Source organism: Aethalodelphis obliquidens, unplaced genomic scaffold, assembly GCF_003676395.1.
Source record: "Aethalodelphis obliquidens isolate GAN/ISIS:26980383/991018 unplaced genomic scaffold, ASM367639v1 scaffold38, whole genome shotgun sequence".
NCBI classification, from domain to species: domain Eukaryota; kingdom Metazoa; phylum Chordata; class Mammalia; order Artiodactyla; family Delphinidae; genus Aethalodelphis; species Aethalodelphis obliquidens.
In genome coordinates this window covers 17,680,956-17,698,428 of record NW_020837982.1, presented here as the reverse complement: position 1 = coordinate 17,698,428, position 17,473 = coordinate 17,680,956, and the positions used below count along the sequence as shown (strand labels likewise).

The following is a 17,473-nucleotide window of genomic DNA, read 5'->3' as shown; positions in this document are numbered from 1 at the left end:
GAAAACCTCATGATCATCTCAATTGATGCAAAAAAAGCATTTGACAAAAACGCAACACCCTTTCATGATAAAAACACTTAACAAAAATAGGAATAGAAGGAAAGTACCTCAATGTAATGAAAGCCATATATGAAAAACCCACAGCAAACATAATACTCAATGGTGAAGGACTGAAAGCTTTTCCTCTAAGTTCAGGAACAAGGCAAGGATGCCCACTTTTGCCACTTCTATTCAACATAAGTACTGGAAATTCTAGCCAGAGCAATTAGGGAAGAAAAAGGAATGAAAGGCATACAAACTGGAAAGGAAGAATTATCTCTGTTCAAAGATAATATGGGGCTTCCCAGGTGGCGCAGTGGTTGGGAGTCCGCCTGCCAATGCAGGGGACGTGGGTTTGTGCCCCGGTCTGGGAGGATCCCACACGCCGCGGAGCGGCTGGGCCCATGGGCCATGGCCGCTGAGCCTGCGTGTCCGGAGCCTGTGCTCCGCAATGGGAGAGGCCACAGCAGTGAGAAACCTGCATACTGCAAAAAAAAAAAAAAAAGATAATATGATCTTATGTATAGAAAACCCTAACAATTCCACAAAGAAACTGTTAGAGCTAATAAATGAATTCAGTACTGTCACAGAATACAATGTCAACACAGACAAGACACAGTTGTATTTCTGTTCTATACACTAACAATGAACAATCTGAAAAGGAAGCTATGAAACAATCCCATTACAATAGCATCAAAAGGAATAAAATAACTTAAAACTTAACTTAACCAAGGAGGTAAAAAACTAGTACAATGGAAATTTCAAAATATTGCAGAAAGAAATTAAAGAAGACATAAGTAAATGGAATTACACCTCATGTTCAAGGACTGGATGCCTTTTCATTGTTAAGATGGCAATACTACCTAAAACAGTCCACAGATTCAATGCCAATCCCTATAAAAATTTTAATGACATTATTTGCAGAAATAGAAAAATCCATCTTACAATTCACATGGAATCTCAAATGATTTTTTGATAAGGATGCAACCATCATTCAGTGGGGAAAGGACAGTCTTTTTTTTTTTTTTTTTTTTTTTTTTTGCGGTACGCAGGCCTCTCACTGCTGTGGCCTCTCCCGTTGCAGAGCACAGGCTCCGGACACGCAGGCTCAGCGGCCATGGCTCACGGGCCCAGCTGCTCCGCGGCACGCAGCATCCTCCCGGACCGGGGCACGAACCCGCGTCCCCCGCATCGGCAGGTGGACTCTCAACCACTGCGCCACCAGGGAAGCCCAGGACAGTCTTTTTAACAAATGTTTCTGGGAAAACTGGATATCCACATGCAAAAGAATGAAGTCGGATCCTTACCTAACACCACATATAAAAATTAACTCAGGGACTCCCCTGGTGGCACAGTGGCTAAGACTCTGCGCTCCCAATGCTGGGGGACTGGGTTCGATCCCTGGTCAGGAAACTAGATCCCACATGCATGCTGCAACTAAGAGTTTGCATGCCACAACTAAGGAGCCCTGGAGCTGCAACTAAGAAGCCCACCTGCTGCAACTAAGGAGCCTGTGAGCTGCAACTAAGGAGCCCGCCTGCCGCAACTAAGACCTGGTGCAACCAAATAAAAGAATAAGTGTTAAAAACAAAAACAAGAACAATAAAACTAACTCAAGTGGATTAAGCTTAAATGTAAGACCTAAAACTATAAAACTCTCAGAAGAAAACATAAGGCAAAATCGCCACAGCACTGGATTGGGAATGATTGCTTGGATATGACACCAAGGGTACACGCAATAAAAGAAGAACTGACAAATTAGACCATGAAAATTAAAAACTTGTTAATCAAAAGACAGTATCAGGGCTTCCCTGGTGGCACAGTGGTTAAGAATCCGCCTGCCAGTGCAGGGGACACAGGTTCAGATCCTGGTCAGGGAAGATCCCACATGCCGCCAAGCAACTAAGCCTGTGCGCCACAACTACTGAGCCTGTGTGCCACAACCACTGAAGCCCACGCGCCTAGAGCCTGTGCTCCACAACAAGAGAAGCCACCACAATGAGAAGCCTGCACGCTGCAATGAAGAGTAGCCCCCGCTCACCACAACTAGAGAAAGCCTGTGTGCAGCAACGAAGACCCAACGCAGCCAAAAATAAATAAATTAAATAAATATATATATATTAAAACAATTAAAAGACAATATCAAAGAGTAAAAAGGCAACCCACAGAATGGGAGAAAATATTTATAAATCATTTATCTGATAAGGTACTAATGTCCAGAATATATAAAGAACTCCAAAAACTCAACAACAACAACAAAACCAACCTGATTAAAAAATGTGCAAAACAACTTGAATAGAGGGCTTCCCTGGTGGCACAGTGGTTAAGAATCCTCCTGCCAATGCAGGGGACACGGGTTTGAGCCCTGGCCTGGGAAGATCCCACATGCCGCAGAGCAACTAAGCCCATGCACCACAACTACTGAGCCTGCGCTCTAGAGCCCGTGAGCCACAACTACTGAGCCCGCATGCCATAACTACTGAAGCCCATGCACTTAGAGCCTGTGCTCTGCAACAAGAGAAGCCACGACAATGAGAAGTCCGTGCACTGCAACAAAGAGTAGCCCCCGCGCACCACAACTAGAGAAAGCCCGCGCACAGCAATGAAGACCCAACACAGCCAAAAATAAAAACAAATAAATAAATTAAAAAAAAAAAACTTGGTATGTCTCCAAGGAATACATTTAAATGGCCAAGAAGTACATGAAAATATGCTAAACATAACAGATCATTAAGGAAATGCAGATCAAAACTACACTGAGATACTACCTCACGCCCATTAATTAGCATGGCTATTATTAAACAAAACAGGACAAAACCCAGAAAATAACAAGTGCTGAAGAGGATGTGGAAAATTGGTCTCCTGTGCAATGTTGGTTGGAATGTAAAATGGTGCACCCACTATGGGAAACAGTACAGCGGTTCCTCAAAAATTTAAAAATAGATTACCAGATGACCCACCAATTCCACTTCTGGGCGTATGGTGAAAAGAACTGGAAGCACAGACTCAGATCTCTGTAGTACACTCATGTTCACAGCAGCATTATTCACAACAGCTAAAATGTGAAAGCAACCCAAGTTTCTATCAACAGATGAACAGATAAGCAAGATGTGGTACATACATATGGTGGAATATTATTCAGCCTTAAAAAGGAAAGAAGTTCTGGCATACACTACAACATGGATGAACCTTGAGGATATTATGCTAAGTAAAATAATGTCCCCAAAACACAAATACTACATGACTCCACTTATATGAGGTACTTGGAGCAGTAAAACTCAAAGGGAGAGAAAGTAGAATTGTGATCTCCAGGGCTTGGGAGGAGGGGAAATGGACAGCTATCGTTTGGTGGGCACAGAGTTTCAGATTTATAAGATGAAAACATTATGGGGATGCATGGTGGGATGATGGTACAACGTTATGAACATATTTACTACACTGAACTGTACACTAAAAATGGTCAAGACAGTCCATTTTATGTTGGATTTTACCACAATAAAAATTGAGAAAAAGAAAAAGCTGACACGACATTACCAGTGGTAGAGCTTGAAAAGGCCCTTACTATAAACTCATTGACGGATTAAATCCATTGAGAGGGGGCTTCCCTGGTGGCGCAGTGGTTGAGAATCTGCCGGCTAATGCAGGGGGACACGGGTTCGAGCCCTGGTCTGGGAAGATCCCACATGCCGCGGAACAACTAGGCCCGTGAGCCACAACTACTGAGCCTGCGCGTCTGGAGCCTGTGCTCCGCAACAAGAGAGGCCGCGACAGTGAGAGGCCCGCGCACCGCGATGAAGAGTGGCCCCCGCTTGCCACAACTAGAGAAAGCCCTCGCACAGAAACGAAGACCCAACACAGCAAAAATGAATTAATTAATTAATAAACTCCTACCCCAACATCTTCTTAAAAGAAAAAATCTATTGAGAGGGAAATACAAACAAAACTACATCAGCAATTAATATTTTATAGCAAAGTGACCTGCTTCCACGGAAGAAGAAATATTCCATATGAGAAAGAGTAAGAAACCGACAAAAGGGATAATCAGATTCATACACTGAAAACCCATGACAGAGTTAACATCCGGGAGAAATGTTTACATAAAAGTGTAGCTCCTTTTTTGATCTCCAATAAGATACTGCAGATCTTCCAAATAACTTAGAAAACATCACTAATATCTATCCACACACAACTGACAGAAAACCATGACAAGGTTAGTTAACACGCTTCATTAACGGTATAAAATTATCATTTCCAGTTTGTAGCCTGGTGACAATTCTTCTGTTTTAGTTATGGTATTTGAAAACTCTTCTTAAAATTTATGTTAAAAGTACAGCAACAGCTAATGCTATTCCATAATGGAAAATTAGTTGTTGCCATAGTTGCAAACTTAACATGTTTTTTGCACTGTGCCCTTTACTGCTCCTAAATCCCGATAAAAGGAACAAAGTCTAAAGATAAATGGTACAATCACCTAAGGGGTAGCTTAGGGTCCAACTTAACGTCCTGTACACTTCATTCCCTCCAGCGATCACACTGAAGGGAGGAAGGACACGATACGTCAGCATAAGGAAAGGCAGAAGGGCTGCGAATCCTCAAGGGTGGTCAAGACGCAGACTGTGGCGGTTTGCACGCCTCAGCCCCTCCTCGCGGCTTTGTCCAGGACACCTCCCCTCGCCGACCTCCCACCCATCTCCTCTCACACCCGGACACAGTCAGCGGGGCTCACACTTCAACACAGAGACGCCCAGAGGATCAGGATCTGCTCCTGAACCCGCAGGACAGGTTCTGCCCCAAGAACTTCCCTGATCACAGGCACTTAGCAATTTGCATTTCTTAGGAAACCATGGACCAAAAGATCCTTTTGAAGACGCCTAAAACTAGACAACAGATCAGGAAACACTACTGCTTTTCTAAGACTACCACACCAAAACAGCAAAATAGTTTCTAAGCTAATTCTCTTTCTTTCTGGCTGAGCCCTGCTTGGTAGATACTAAATTAACTCCACATTAAGAGGAAAACGTGCTGACACAGGCTTTCCTTTGGCCCCCAACTCTCACGTTGGATGCATTTCACTAAACAAAGTGTGTCATGCTGCCAATGGATTTCTTACCATTTTCACCATGAAAGATTCCTTACCTGCCCTGGGATCAACAGGGCCCCATCTCTAAGAGGACCCGCCCTCTGTTACCTGCTCTGCCGCTCTGTTCCAGTTTATCCTCCAGATGTACACCAAGTAGAAGAGGGTTTGAAAGAAGACACAGGCCGTCAATCCGGACCAGAGACCTGTGGGTGGGAAACAAGTATCCCATTCAGATTTTCTGCAGTCCCCCTCCTGGCATCATTAATACTGTATCCATAGCGTAACCTGCAGCTTACGCTAAAATTTTAGATAATTATGGACCAGGATCAGACTCAGGCTTACCACTGACCAGGTTTGATTCCAACTCTAGTGGGAACCCGCTGGAAGGCTTTAGATGGGTGTGTGCATGTACCTGTGAGACTGATGTTTCTAGAAGCCCACTTTGAGAACCATCTCTCCAATTGCTGTGTACACGAGATGACTGAGAAACATTATAAACAATGCCTATCTCCTTATGAGAAGAAACTATTTAAATCACTTAAATATCACTGCGTAACAAAGTGGATATAAAATACCCATTCACATATGAATAACTGCACTACAAAGCCAGCTGTCTAGGCTTGAGTTGGAACCCAGTATAAACTGGGAATTAGTCTGCTAACCTGTTCACATGTCTGGGGCCCCACGTTGGCAAGAGGTCACTGAGGCTGGGCCTCCCGTGGACTCCCGGCCATTTCACTGGAATAACCTCTCGAGTTGAGAAGCAGATGGATGGACAGTTTATACCCTTTGATGGACTGATTCCATTCCTAGGAACCCATCCTAAGGAGAGACTCAGGAGTGTCGTTAATAATTCATATACCCGGGATGCTCGTCACAGTGTTATTTAAAAGAGGAGCACCTTACAGCATCGCTAATTATTAGAGAATTGCTAATCAAAACTACAATGAGGTACCACCTCACACTGGTCAGAACGGCCATCATTAAAACGTCTACAAATAAATGCTGGCGAGGGTGTGGAGAAAAGGGAACCCTCCTACGCTGTTTGTGGGAATGTAAGTTGGTGCAGCTACTATGGAAAACAGTAAGGAGATTCCTCAAAAAACTAAAAACAGAGTTGCTACACGATCCAGCAATCCCACTCCTGGGCATATACCCAGACAAAACTATAATTCAAAAAGATACATGCACCCCAATGTTCATAGCAGCACTATTCACAACAGCCAAGACATGGAAACAACCTAAATGTCCATCAACAGAGGAACAGATAAAGATGTGGTATATATACACAATGGAATACTACTCAGCCATAAGAAAGAATGAAATAATGCCATTTGCAGCTACATGGATGGACCTAGAGATTATCATACTAAGTGAAGTCAGTCAGAAAGAGAAAGACAAATACTATATCACTTACATGTGGAATCTAAAATATGACACAAATGAACTCATTTACAAAATAGAAACAGACTCAGAGAACAGACTTGTGGTTGCCAAGGTGGGGGGGCGGGTGGGGGAGGGATGGATTGGGAGTTTGGGGTTAGTAGATGCAGAGTGTTACACACAGAATGGATAAACAACAAGGTCCTACTGTGTAGCACAGGGAACTATATTCAATATCCTAGAATAAACCGTAATGGAAAAGAACATAAAAAAGAATGTATATATATGCATATAACTGAGTCACTTTGCTCTACAGCAGAAATTAACACAACATTGTAAATCAGCAATACTTCAATTAAAAGATAAAAGGGGGGCAATTTAAATGTCCACTATTAGGGAAGCATTAAATAAACGATACAAGGAAATACTAGAGAATTACTAAAAGCCATGTCTTTAACATGGGACCGGGGGAAATTACATATTCAGTATAACCCCACTCTGTGAATAACAAAAAATACTGGGAGAAAAATAATTTTAAAAGGCTGGAATAAAATACATTGAAATACCTCAGGGAAATATTTGAGGAGTGAACTAGAGGTAATTTTAATTTTCATCATTATATTTTTTATGTATTTTCACAAGATTTCCATGTTGTTAATGTATAATTAATAGTTTAAAAGTGTTATTTAACAAATCTGAGCACCTGCTAAATAAGTCCAATAGCGAGAAGCACTTTTATGGACAAAAAGCGAGATCTGACGTGTTCTTATTCTAAAGAGCTCAGTGTCTAGTAGAGAAGAAGTTTTTAGGTTGTTTGCTTTTTTAAAGCAAAGCTGAATTGTGAAACCCCAGCAGCTCATCAGGCAGAGGCTCTGGCTCTTTGGTTAAACGGTATTTCCCTGGTGTCGACGACGGTGCTTGGTAGGGATGAGACCGTAATAAATACTTGGCAGTTCTGTGTCCCAAACAGAGAAGGGCGAAATCCTGCTTGACACTGATCAAATACCCCACAGGCTCCCAGCCTGAACTGGTCATCAAAAGAGACATGACATTGAGGACAGTTACTCATTAAGCCATCACATGACAACATTTCCAAAAAGTCAGGATAAGAAACTAAGCACCTCTGTTTGTGTGGACACAGAAGGCTCTCACGACAGCTGCGGGATTAAAATTTCACAGAGCAATGGGGACAGATTCAAAATTGTTTACATGGTAAAAATGTACTGGTTGACACAGAACAAAAGGATCTACTTGAATACATACGACAGCATTGGGTCAGTCCTCGAATCAGACTATATTCTGCAGAAAACACAGCTCATCGTTACTAAGGAAATCCATAGAAATTGCAGATGTGGATTTAGATGCAGAACACATACAACAACTTACCCCAAAAGCACATGACAGATTGTTTTGCACAATTCTATACATTTAGAATCTTGACAAAATGGACAGATTTCTGAAAATATGTATAATTTGCCAAAGCTGACCCCCCCGCAAAAGATATAAAGTCTAAACAAACTGATTTCAGAGAAGGAGTTGTAAACGCTGTAACAAAGTCCTCCAAAACACCCAGCATGAAAGTTTCATAGAATTTAGCCAAACCTCCATAATACAGATCATTCAGGGCATCCAAACGGGAAATAATTTCAATTCTCTTTATGTTATGAATGTAACATTAATGCTAGTAATATCAACCCTTAGAAAGATTACATAAAAGATAAAGCTACAGACCAATCTTCCTCATAACTATCATTGCAAAATTTGAATAAAATATTAGCAGAGTCCAGCAGCTCGCTGGAAGAGTAGCACACAGCAATCAGGACTGTTCCATATGAGGAAACCAAGTGGTATCACTTATCATCATAATCGGTCTAAGGAGAACAATGATAGAATCATCTCTGTAGGCACTAAAAGGCCATTTGACAAAATCCTCAACCGTCCTTGTTGGAAACATTCAATAAAGCAGACTCCATGGACACCTCCTGAACATTGTTTTAAAAAAGATGCACACATAAACTTATTTATGTGTGTCTTTGTGTATGCTTTGATGACATATTTAAGACCATTTAAAAATCGAGACGGAGTAACTGTGGTTCAGGCATGGAGCTGGGTGGCCTTTGTGGATGTGGTTTCAGACACGTTCCTGCATCATCGAGAACTTGAATTTTCTGCACTGTATCAGACTCAAGGACACCAACAGCCTTTCTCAAAAGAATCTCTGCCAGCAGCTGCAACCTTATGATATGAAGGTCTCCCCTTGTAACTATGCAACCATTTCAACCCCAGCCAATCCTGGCTTAACAAGCACCCTTACTTCTCGCCAGCTCCAATACTAACTCTTGACAAACAGCTTAGGCAGCTTTGTGGTTTTTGCCTTTATAAGCCTGCCCCGTTCTGCAGTCTGGCAGAAAACAAGAACAGCTTCTTGAATCTGTGTCTCCCAGTCTATAGTGCTCATCTTGCCTCAAATAAAACTCTCTTCTGTTCCTTAATACAGATTATTGATTATTGGCGTCAACAGTGTGTATGTCAGCCCCAAATCCAACATGCTATTTGGTAGAGAAACAACAGAAGCACTATTTCTGAGGTCCTAAACAAGACAAGCATTTCCACTAATACCATGACAATTTATTGTTCTACTACAGGTGTTTAGGCAGGAAAAAGAAATCAGTGGAATAACATCTGGAATGGAGACTATAAAATTATCACATTATTTGTAGACGATATGATTGTATCCTTGGAAAATCCAAGAGAATCATCTGAAAACTACTGCGAACAGCAAGAGGCATTCAGAATTGTAACAAGATAGAAAATTCACAATCATTAACAGCTCTCTACATACAACCAACTTTTAGACGACGCGACGAAAGAGAAGGCATCCAACAGCAACAAAAGCACACAGTGCCGAGGGATACCCTTTACAAGGAAAATGACAAAAGCATGCCTGAGCAGACGCTAGCATTTCTCAAATGTTCATAAGATATTTGAACACAGAAGCTGAGACCGCCAGGAAAGCACCTATTTTATGAAAACACAGATGGCCTCCAGGTCTTGGACCGAGATAATAATAAAGAAAATTTTATTTCTTCCTTTCCGATTTGGACCCTTTCTAATTCTTTTTCTTGCCTAACTACTCTGTCTCCAGCTTCCAATACCATATTGGATAGAAAGGGCAAACGCAGACATCCTTGTCTTATTCTTGGTCTGGGGGAAACTTTCTGTCTCAGCACTGAGTGTTCTGTTAGCCATGAGTTCTTCATGTATGGCCTTCATCATGCTGGACAATCTTTCATCTTTTGTGAATCACTTTTACATATTTTTCTCTCCCATTTCATTTTTTTTAATGTGGTAAAATGTACATAACATAAATTTACCCTTTTAAGCGTTTTAAAATGTATGATTCAGTGGCATTACACGCATTCACCACTATCCATGGACAGAAATTTATCATCCTTCCAAATGGAAACTGTGCACCCATGAGCCCACTACCCTCCAGACGTTAGTAACCACCATTCTGTTTCTGTCTCTCTGCATGTGGCTGGGTACCCGGCATAAGTGGAATACCGTGATATTTGCCTCCAGTTCGTTTTACGTGATTTTGTCCAACTTCCCCTTTTGTATCTCTGCTTTATTCTACCTTTGGCTGTTTCTAAAGTGGTCTTCATTTCTGTTCAAGTGTTTTTTCTTTTCCATTTCTTTCCTAAGTTTTAATTACTTGTTTGTCCTCTCCTTATTGTCCTCTCCTCATCTATTCTTTAATCTTTTAACGCATTTCTTTGGGCTTTTTCTTTTCCTTCAAAGATTATGCTTCGGTCTCTCAAGAAACTGTGAGAATTATCCATCTGGATGTCCATTATTTCATATAAGGTTTTATCTCCTCTTCCTTAGAGGTGTATGTGTGTACACATGTGTGTAGTGTCTATGCGTGGGCACTGGGTTTGTTCTTTTCTAATACTGATCCGTGGACACAAACAGCTCTAGCGGGCAAGTATTTGCTGAGGAAGAGCATGGTAGGTTAGGGCAGGTATCCAAGGCAGCCTGAGGCTCCAATTCAGGTTTACTGCCTTAACATCTTTTGTAAAATCTGTTTTTTCTTGCCATGGAAATATATGCAAATAGTCATAAACATATGAAAAGGTGCCCAGCATCATTAGTCATCAGGGAAATGCAAGTTAAAATCACACTGAGAGGGCTTCCCTGGTGGCGCAGTGGTTGGGAGTCTGCCTGCCGATGCAGGGGACGCGGGTTCGTGCCCCGGTCCGGGAGGATCCCACGTGCCGCGGAGCGGCTGGGCCCGTGAGCCATGGCCGCTGAGCCTGCGCGTCCGGAGCGAGAGGCCCGCGTACCGGAAAACAAAAAAACAAAACAAAACAAAAAAATCACATTGAGAAACCACTACACAGCTACCAGAATGGTTAATTTTTTTAAACTGACATCATCAAGTGCTGGAGAGGCTGTGGAGCTAGTAGACTCTCACATACACACACACCACACACACACACACACTCTACAAACGCAGCCACACACACACATACACACACACAACACTCTACACACGCACCACCACACACACACACGGGGACTGTGAATTGGTACAAGCACGACGGAAAGTTATTTGACTACTGAAGTTATGCATGTATCTGCTTCCACATGGAAATTCTCTAGCCGCGACTAGATATAGCGGTATAAGGGGGATGCTGGTAACCTTCTGGGTGGTAGATATACAGGCGGGTTACCTTTGCCATAATTCATTGTACACATTTATAATTCATGCAGTTTTGTATTTATATCATATCCAATAAAAATGTAGTGTTTTATTACCCCCCAAAAATATGCTAGACTACATGCAAGGTTCAAACGTGTGATCTCTTCAGCAGTCAGCAGGGAGAGCTTTCCTAAAGGCAAGTGGGAAATAAACACCTTAATTCTCTGAGTCTCAGGGGACGAAGGGTGTGAGTGCAGCCCAGGACTCCTTCCTTCCTTCTGGCCCTAATCTGGTCTCCTAGAAAACTGGCTGATTTGCTCATAACTTATACCACACTGCAAGGAATATACTGACTGCATACATAGTTTTTAAAATGTTAACGTTTTGTACCTCCTTTTACCCCATCGTGGATTAGCCTGAGGACCTGGATAACAGAATTAAGCGCAATGTGGCACGTCTCTCTATCATGTTCAGGTCTCTGGGTAGCAAGTGGCAAAAAAAATTCAATTCAAACACTGGGTCCCTGACATTTGGAAATTGACTGGTTTATGAGAGGAACTATGACGATGTCCTTCACAGAGGTGCTTTTAGCTTCGAGCCTTAACTGAACACAAACGATCTTATCAGGACTTGTCTCTGAGCTCTGCCTTCCTCTGTCTCAGCTTTATTCTCAGCGAGTCATTTCCCCTGGGGTGCCAACAAATTAGCTACAAGTGGCTCTAGGATTCTACCATCTGCATAGCTGGTGAGCCCATGGGGAAAGCGTGTCTCTGTCATGATAGGTCTAAACAAAGTTCTGGGAGGGCTGAATGGTCAGGCTTGGGTTACCCGCACTGGAGAGGGGGTCACAGAGTGGACCACCCACAATGAAGAAACTTTAAGGACAAAAAAGGGGTAATGGACTAGGAAAGTATGGTGGCCAGGCGTACTATATTTCCCAAAAAAATAGCTTGTAGGCACTCACCCCACAATCCTGTACCTGCAAGTGGTAATCTCACTCGCCCAGAGATACTTAAATCCATGGGCACATCATAATCAAAAGCTGGAAGGGGAGCGTTTCAACTTGGGGGTGAAAGAATCCCCAGTCCACTCTTCGGTTTCATAAACATACCACCTTGTTCTGCTGAAGAATCTGGACATGGGTTTTCTTAGGTCCGTCTCCCAAGGCAATAAAAATAAAAACAAAAATAAACACATGAGACCGAATTAAACTTACAAGCTTTTGCACAGCAAAGGAAACCATAAAAGAAAACAAAAGGACTACCTACGGAATGACCGACAGGGCTTAATTTCCAAAATATACAAACAGCTCATAATACTCAACAACAAACAAACAACCCAATCGAAAAATGGGCAGAAGACCTAAACAGACATTTCTCCAAAGAAGAAATACAAATGGCCAATAGGTACATGAAAAGATGCTCAACGTCGATGATTAACAGAGAAATGCGGGACTTCCCTGGTGGCACAGGGCTTAAGACTCTGAGCTCCCAATGCAGGGGGCCTGGGTTCGATCCCTGGTCAGGGAACTAGATCCCACGAGCATGCTGCAACTAAGACCTGGTGCAAATAAATAAAATAAAAATTTTTTAAAAAGAGAAATGCAAATCAAATCTACAATGAGGTATCACCTCACACTGGTCAGAATGGCCATCATTAAAAAGTCTACAAATAACAAATGCTGGAAAGGGTGTGGAGAAAAGGGAACCCTCCTACACCGTTGGTGGGAATGTAAATTGGTGCAGCTACTATGGAGAACGGTATGGAGGTTCCTCAGAAAATATACTACCATATGATCCAGCAATCCCACTCCTGGGCATATACCCAGACAAAACTCTAATTCAGAAAGATACATGCATGGCTATGTTCATAGCAGCACTATTCGCAATAGCTAAGACACAGAAACAATGTAAATGTCCATCAGCAGATGAATGGATAAAGAAGCTGTGGTATGTATATACACAGTGGAATACTACTCAGCCATAAGAATGAAATAATGCCATTTGCAGCAACATGGATGCAACTAGAGGTTATCATATTAAGTGACGTAAGTCAGAAAGAAAGACAATATTATATGATATCACTTATATGTGGAATCTAAAATATGACACGAATGAACTTATCTATGAAACAGAAACAGACTCACAGACATAGAGAAAACAATGGTGGTTGCCAAAGGGGAGGGGGCTGGGGGAGGGATGGAGTGGGATGTTGGGATTAGCAGATGCAAACTATTATATATAGGATGGATGAACAACAAGGTCTTACTGTATAGTACAGGGAACTATATTCAGTATTCTATGATAAACCAATTAATGGAAAAGAATTAAAAAAAAAAAAGAATGTATACAGAGAATTCCCTGGCGGTCCAGCGGTTAGGACTCTGTGCTTTCACTGCTGAGGGCTCAGGTTCAATCCCTGGTTGGGGAACTAAGATCCCACAAGCTGTGTGGGGAAAAAAAAAGTGTATGTGTATGTATATATATATATATGTATAACTTAATCACTTTGATGTACAACAAAAATTAACACAACACTGTAAATCAACTCTACTTCAATTTAAAAAATTACACACACAAAAAAAGAATTTGGATGTGGTTTTAAAATACGCCAAAAAAAAAGCCATCAATTGATTTCTCCAGTTAATAAAAAAAATGCTCAAGAGTTGGCAGAGTCAAACTCCTGGTGATGTTGCCATTAGAACTGCGACAGATTCTTCTTAAGATCCTCCTGTCTAATCCTCAGCAGAAGAAGCAGCCTTTTGCTGCTCAGAGATTAACTTGCCTTAGATGATATTTTGATATCATGCCTTAGATTGCCTATTTTCACGTTGGAATTCTGTTCATTATTTACATGTTAAAAAACTGTGGCATGAGTCCTGTGTCAGTTTACCTAGTCCCTTACATAACATTCCTTAGCTCAGGGTTTAAAATGGTTACTCAATGAACTCTGAGCCCATTTAAACATCACCACATGGTTCCAGACACAGGTTTCCCCCGTTTTTTGAAAGTCTGCTTTACACCACTGTGCTTTTACTGAAGACCTGCTTTAGTGCCTGTGTTTGCTAATGGAAAGAAATCCAAAGAGGATGTTCACTTTCAGGAGAGAAGGAGGTGAAGAGTGAAAACAGCATGCAGCGTTTGTAATTGCTACTTGGCTTTACTCCATTTTGGCTTAGGGACGGGTTCCTGGGAATGCTCTCCTCTGGGACAGCGGGAGAATCCGGCACTGACCTTAGACCGTGGGCCTACTGTGCACAGGCAACGCTTGGGTATGAAGTTGGCTTAGACACCGGTATGTGCTGGAAGCTACGGCTTTTCCCGGTAAAGTAAAAGGCCTGCTCACCAGCAACCTCCCCTTTACCAGCAAGATCACCGTGGCATCTCCATGTGGACTTCATGGTTTTGGCCAAAAGAAGACAAGGAAGAAGGCGAAGGCGAGTTTGATGGTCATGCCACCTTCCTTCCTTCACCAAGAATCTCTTTAAATAACTCTCAAATTACTGTGGCTATTGAGAAAGCCACAAACGTGGACAGCGCAAGACACGGAGGCTGGAGTCCTTGAGACTGTACCATTCCTTTGTTCAATAAATATTTACAGAGTACCTACAACCGGCCAGATTCTTTGCTTGGTACTGACACTACGTTGAACACGAAAGACAGACACAAACAAATGGGTAAGGGACAGAGTGGCAGAGCCTGGTATTTCAGACATGGCGGTCAGTGAAGGCTTCTTTAGGGAGGTTACATTTAAGCAGGAAAGAGCAGAGTGCAAAAGCCCCAAAGTGGAGGTGTGCTTCTCGTTCTGTGAACAGCAAGAGAAGCACTCCACTAAGTGGGAGAATCATACAAACGGAGCCTGGAGAGGAGGCTGCAGGCCAGGACACGTACGGCTAGTTGAGTATTTTGGATTTTGTTCTATATGTCACAGGAAGTCACTGGAAAGCTTTGAGCAGGGAAGTAAGAGGGTCGAGGGTCTTGTGAAAGGATCACTGACAGCTGGGCAGAGAATGGCTGCAGCAAAGAGTATCAGTCAGGATCCAGCTGTGAAAAGAGAACCCACTCCAGTTACTACAGGTGGAGGGGATCTGAAGAGTAAGAGGGGTCAGAGGGACACATGGAGTGATACCACTGATGAGAAGCTGCTGAAAATTCCCCTGGCTGGAAGGAACCCAGGGGAGCTGCACCAGCACCGGTGCCACCTGGAGATGCTGTCACTGTCATCCTGTATCTCCTAGAGAGCGGCCACCTTGACCAAGGAAGGAATCATCCCAGCTCCTCTTCCACTACAGAAACACCCAGCAACTGCCACAACTCACTGGAAGCCAGCTGGCAGGAGAACCGGGAAAAGAGCTCACACACTCTGGGTGTCTGTGGGACAGATTATAAAAGGGCAGGTGGAGGACTGAGAAATGACAGATAAATAACCTTCACCGAGTCCACAGTAGAAGCAGGAAACCCAGTAGGATGCTACATAAAGTGCCGGTGAAAATGATTATGGCTTGAACTAGGGCAAAAGTGGTTGAATTCAACCACTGGTATTTTTTTTTATGGTATTTTTTTTCTTCAACCACTGGTATTTTTTTATTAATAATATGCATTTTATTCTATAAAGAAATAAACTATGTTCCAATGTGAGTTACTCTGATACAATAATTTTCATAGATTTTTTTCCACGTACATAACAAATATAATAGAGAAAACTCAAACAATCTCAGCAACTAAGATATATTTCTCTTTCTATGACCAGTGTTGTAAAAATAGTCTCCAAAACTTTGAGTTTGTAACCATCCTGTTAAAATGATATACTATTATTTCTTTTAATTGACAAATACATCCATGACAGTCGTCCTTCAACTGGAAAACCACTGGTATTTTTATTATGTTTTGAAACCAGGGCCAAAGGGAAGAGTCAGGATGATCTAAGGCCTGAGTAAATGGAATGAAGGGTGGTACCACTTAATGAGACTGAGAACACTGGTGGAGGCGTGCCCTGTATTTGTCTCGTGGATGAAGAGAAACCAACAGTTCTATGTACAGCTACCTTTAAGATGCCTATTATGAATCCCAGTATGAGTGGGATAGAGCTGAACATACTGGTTGGAGTTCAGAGGAAAGGGTGGGACCAGATGGGATTTAAAATCTTCTCTGACCACCACGCACGGGATTAGATGAGGCTGTGACTGTGGAAAGAGAAGAGGTCCAAGGACTGAGCCCTCAGGCACCTGAACACGTCAGGAAGCCTGGAAGGGGAGAAAGGTCCAGCAAGGAAAAACCCAGAGGACTTGGTCAGGGAGGGAAAAGGAAAACCGGAAGAATACAGGGTGATGGCGAACAAGCAAACACACTGTCTCCAGAAGATGGCAATGACTGCTGGGTGTGGAGGCCAAGTAATCAATAAACAACTTATCATAAGACTAAAAGAGGGGTTTTTTTCCGGCCAAACAGGACTATAGCGCAGGAGTGCTGTCTCCACCAAGGAGGAAAGCGCTCTGGCGAAGCATGGTTTTCAACACAGTTTTTTATATCTTGTCAGGACAAAGAACACACATCAAACAGGACAGGATACATGCCTTCAAGGTTTCACAAGAGACAGCGAGCCAGCACGACCCCGGCGTCTGGGAGGGAAGCTCACCCTCGAGGGAGCGCCAGCATCGGCGTCCCACGAAAGGGACAGACATCCCCACCTTCAAAGCGGAGTCCTTCACGTCTGGATAACGCATTCTTTCCCCGAGTGGTGAAGGCAGAGGCACGAGACAAACAACCACGTGACAAGCTGATAAAGCCCAAGTCAAATCAGGTACAAGCCAGAAGGACTTCCGGCAATCTCCGCAGGTGCAGAGGAGAGCGAGGGGAGAACCCAGCTGCCGCGGGCATTGTCACGTGGGTGCGGGGGGGGGTCCGAGCTAGCTGCCCCTCTAGGGAGGGGGGGGCAGGGACCTGGGGGGGCGGCCCGGAGAGCGGCTGGTAAAGGGTAAAGGAGGGCGTGGGGGCGGGGCTGCTGAGGGGCACTCACCTGGGCGCCGAGTCCCCGCAGCTCCGAGCTGGAAGGGAGCGGGCCGGGCGGGCCGAGGGGCGCCGCGGCGTAAGGGCGACGCCTCCTGAGCCGCTGGGCACGGCGCCCGGTCGGCGAGGTCGTGACCGCGGGGCCCGGCGCCAGCCCGGCCCGGGCCAGCCGTCCGCCCAGCCGTCCTCACCCCCTCGCCTGCCGACTCCTGGGGGCGGGGCCCACGCGGCGTCCGGCCTGCGCAGGTCACGTGGACCACG

General features: G+C 43.5%; 1 long non-coding RNA gene across 2 annotated transcripts in view; it reads right to left on the bottom strand.

The window, feature by feature from the left end:
• The window catches only part of LOC113633128 (uncharacterized), an 86,006-nt gene extending 68,677 nt beyond the window's left edge, over nucleotides 1–17,329 (bottom strand). For both annotated transcript variants that reach the window (XR_003438076.1, XR_003438075.1), the window contains exons 1-2: nucleotides 17,223–17,329; nucleotides 5,228–5,322 (exon numbers count right to left, since the gene is read on the bottom strand). This is a non-coding gene — a long non-coding RNA (uncharacterized LOC113633128). The remainder of the gene's footprint in view (nucleotides 1–5,227; nucleotides 5,323–17,222) is intronic.
• Nucleotides 17,330–17,473: the final 144 nt, after the last annotated feature.